Source organism: Mauremys reevesii, linkage group 8 (assembly GCF_016161935.1).
Source record: "Mauremys reevesii isolate NIE-2019 linkage group 8, ASM1616193v1, whole genome shotgun sequence".
Classification (NCBI taxonomy): domain Eukaryota; kingdom Metazoa; phylum Chordata; order Testudines; family Geoemydidae; genus Mauremys; species Mauremys reevesii.
The window spans coordinates 36,442,754-36,446,831 of record NC_052630.1 but is presented as its reverse complement, the minus strand read 5'-3'; positions in this window follow the sequence as shown (position 1 = coordinate 36,446,831).

Sequence of the window (4,078 nt, the reverse complement as noted above, 5' to 3'; positions counted from 1 at the left end):
TGAGGATGTTTGATGGCTGTTTACAGGTCTAGCTGAAGTCAGCAATGTGCTACACCTGAGTTATAGCTACTTTTGTGAGTTCCCAACTGGGATTTTCTTTTTGTTGCTTATAAAGGGTAGCTTCCCCAGTTTGCTAGAGCAGAATAGCTTTTTTTAAAAGCCAAGACTATTTTCAAATGTGTGAAACAGTCAGAGGTGAAAGTAAGCCGGTACAGCGTACCGGCAAGAGCCAGTACGGCGTGCCGGACTGGACCAGCTTCCACGGCAGTGATTTAAAGGGCCCAGAGCTCTGGCTGCTGCGGGGAGCCCCAGGCCCTTTAAAGCGCTGCCGGAGCTCTGGCAGCCAGGCTCCCGTGGTGATTTAAAGGGCTCCTAACCACCTCTGCAGCTGGTAGCTCCATGGTGATTTAAAGGGCTGGAGCCCCAGGGCCTTTCAATCTTGAAAGGCCACGCCTCTTCCGGTTGAGGCCATGCCCCCGCTCAGGACTCCGGTGTACCAGTAAGTCCTTTGTTACTTTCACCCCTGGAAACAGTGAACAGTAGAGCACAGCAGTCACTGGAATGATGGGCTGTTCCAAGTTCTGGTGTTTGTACAGCCCTTACCTAAGAATCTCCCTACAGGATCAGACCAATGGTCTATCTAGCTCACTGTCCCATCTTGTGACAGTGGCTGGTGTCAGATGCTTCCGAGGGAGTGAGCAGAACAGGACAATTTTTTTTTTTCAGTGAGCCATCCCATCATCCAGTCCCATCTTCTAGCAGTCAGAGGTCTCCAAGCACTTGTGGAGGAAAGAAAAGCCTATTTAGCACTTTCACCCTGAGGAGCTTGTCTACCTAGGAAAGTCTTAGCAGCTATACAAGTAGTATTTCCATTTTGCCCACCCTTTGTGGACATTATTATTCCGCTGTAAGAGTGACTTTATCTTAAAACCCTTCCCAGGAGACATAAGGGCACTCTACTGAGAAAAGAGTGCCCAGATCAGTTTTATACTGGTATAACTGTGTAAAATTTCACACCTCTAGATCATAGAAACAAAAAGTTATTCTGTAGACAAGGCCTGTATGGCTCAGGGCTCCCTGAGGCTCTGTCCTGCCTCTGATCTCTGAGGACACCCCTTCTCAAGTCTCAGGGTTTGTGCCTGCATCTCTTAAGGTGGAATCATGTGACTCTCCCAGTCTCAAACTGGGTCAGGGGCACTAGCAGTTCTTACACTGCATGTCCAACTGGGTTTGGATACCTGCAGTTATTCCTGCTGAGAGCTTACAACCAGGAGCTCATTCGGTGACCCAAAACAGCCTTCTTAAAGCCAAAAGTATTGTTTATTTAGCCATGTGTACAAAGCATTCAGTGAAAAGGATTAAAGCAACTAAAAAGTCTACACACCCATTTCATACCTCTTGTCTAACCATCTTTGTGATGAGGACCCTGAGAGGTCTAGTTTTCCACACACACAGCAGTCTCCAGGGGTGTCCTCCTGTCCTTGCATTCTGCTCAGTGTTTTGATCTGTGAGAGCAAGGCCTGATAACCCCAGTGGAGGTGGGGAGGGGAATCAACCAAACTAAAGGCCCTGTCTACACTACACAATTAAATTGACCAATGTTAGGTCAACTTACAGCCACCACAGTAATTACTGCAGTTTTTCATGTCCCCACTACCCTCCTTCTGCTAGTGGTGTGTGTCCTTAAATCAGGGGGCAGCGTAGAGTGCCTAGCTACCCAATGCTGAAAACCGAGGCTGTCAGCTCTGCACAGAGTGAGAGTCCAGCTCCAAGCAGCCAGGCTCTCAGCACCAAAGTTTCAAAGTTATGCACACAAGTATTTGTCTCCTACATATGTAATGTCTAAAATGGTCATGGGGGCAACATCCAAAACCCATAACTAGAGACAAGTGGGGGAGGGGTGGAATAAGAAAATACCTCTGCTCCATTGAAATTCATTAAATGAGAGGTTTTCCTACAGAAAATGGCAAAAATATTTTCAGAAAAAGAAGGCAATGGGTTTTTCTAATCAAGTAAAGAAAACCAAATAATAAAGACAGACACGGCTTTCCTAATCCATGACTAATGTAAGCTGCTTAGTTGTGTGTTAATTTTTAGCTTTTATGTAGAAAAGTTTTATATAAAACCTAAGTTTAAAGCACATTTCTACTCTGAAAGCAAAGTGTAAAAATACCATAGTAGGTTTCCTATGGACTCTGATACTACAGTGGCAGGGAGAGAGAGGGGAAAAGGGCACATTATAAGTACTTAGATAAACTTGCTCCACTTACAAATAAGTAAGGCTAAGATTTTGTCATGGATATTTTTAGTAAAAGTCATGGACAGATCATGGGCAAAAAAGAAAAATTCACAGGAAGCAGTGACCTGTCCCTGACTTTTACTAAAAATATACCTGACAAAATGGGGATCCACAGATCCCCACACTACCTGAAGTGGAGCATACAGGGGATAGGAGCCGCCAGCAGCAGCTGGGGGCTGTGGGTTACCCCTGCCACCTTCGACTGCCCCTGCAGGCCAGGAGCTGTGAGGTGACCTGGCCTCCCACGATGGCTGGGAGCAGTGGGTTTCTCCTGCCATAGCCGGGAGCTGCAGGGCTCCCCACCGCCCGAGGCAGCCAAGAACTCGGGGGTTCCTCCGCCACCACTGGCAGCCGGAAGTCCCCTGATGCCCACTGTGGCCAGGGCTCGGGGGTTCCCCCACCACCTGTGTGAGCTGGGGTTCCCCACTGCCTGCAGCAGCTGCAGGGTACCCTGCCCCCCGCAGCAGTTTGGAGCTTCGGGGTCCACCAGAGGCAACGGTGGGACCCTGCAGCTCCCTGCCCATGCTGGCGGAGGAGGGCCCTGCAGCTCCAGATCTCCAGAGGCTGAAGTCACAGAGGTCACTGGAAGTCACGGATTCTGTGACTTCTGCAATTAAATCGTAGCCTTACAAATAAGCTACCAGCACCAATAACTCTGTAAGCCAGTTGTGTCCTTTGGAACCCATGCATCATAACTAAGAGGTGGCAGGGCCAAATCTTGCCTTCCTGGATACCCCAGGAGCCCTGTTGTCTTCAGTGGGCTTGTATAGATGTCAATGAGCAAAATGTGGTGGTGGTTTGGTTTTTTTGTGTTTTTTGATCTAGAACTTAATTAGCAGTATAGTTGACAATGCACAAAACTGAAAGAGGCTCCAGCTGGCTCTGCAGGGCTCACAAGAAAGAAACAGGAATTTACTTAATTTGTAATGAAAGAGATGCCAGGGCTCAAACAATTCTTTTACATTCATAATTGATTCAGCAAGCCCAGAGGTACTAGGGCTCTGAACTGCCAAACCTGGAGGTGCTGGGGTTCAGCCCTGGCACAAATTAAGTCCTGGTTTCCCTACTGTAGGCCCGTTCCCATCTGTAAAGACATCCTGTGAAGTTTGTGGTAACTATTGCCCCTATGGGAACTGCAAGAGGCAATAAAGCAACATGGTTTCATGGATGGGATGTGTTCGCTGGGCAACAAGCCAAGGGCACTGACTCCAATCAGGGTCCTTTTCCTACTTGTGTGGTGGGGGCTCCCCTTACTAGTAGGAAATTCCAAACTTACTCCCTTGACTTATGGTGAGATGGGATCCTACCTTCAGGCAGGTAGCAATTCACCCAGAATCGCTTGCACCCTCAATAGCAAACACTCTGCTCCTTTCGCTGTTGCTTGTTTTACTGTCCCACCCAGTTGCCCCAGCTGTGCTAGGTGCTGTACAAACTGAACAGGTCAAGGGGAGGGGCTGGAGACGAAATCCCCTCGTGTCTCTTTGGCCCAGACCGAGGCACCCATGCTGGGTTGTCTTGGGAACGGGAATGGCCTTGATAATAAGTGGCGGGGGGGGATCATGCTCTGTCTCAAATCCCCGCCACGCGGAGCATCACGGGAGTCGCTCCGAGCCCCTCCCCCTGTTACCCTCACGCAGAGGCGGCGGAAGCATTCTCCCTCGTTCCAGATGAGCCCCATTCCCGGAAGTCCTCCAGCCCCGCCCCCTGAGCACAATCGATCTCTATGTGTCAGGCCGCTCCCTCAGCCCCATGAGCCTCTATGGTTCCATTCGGGAGCCG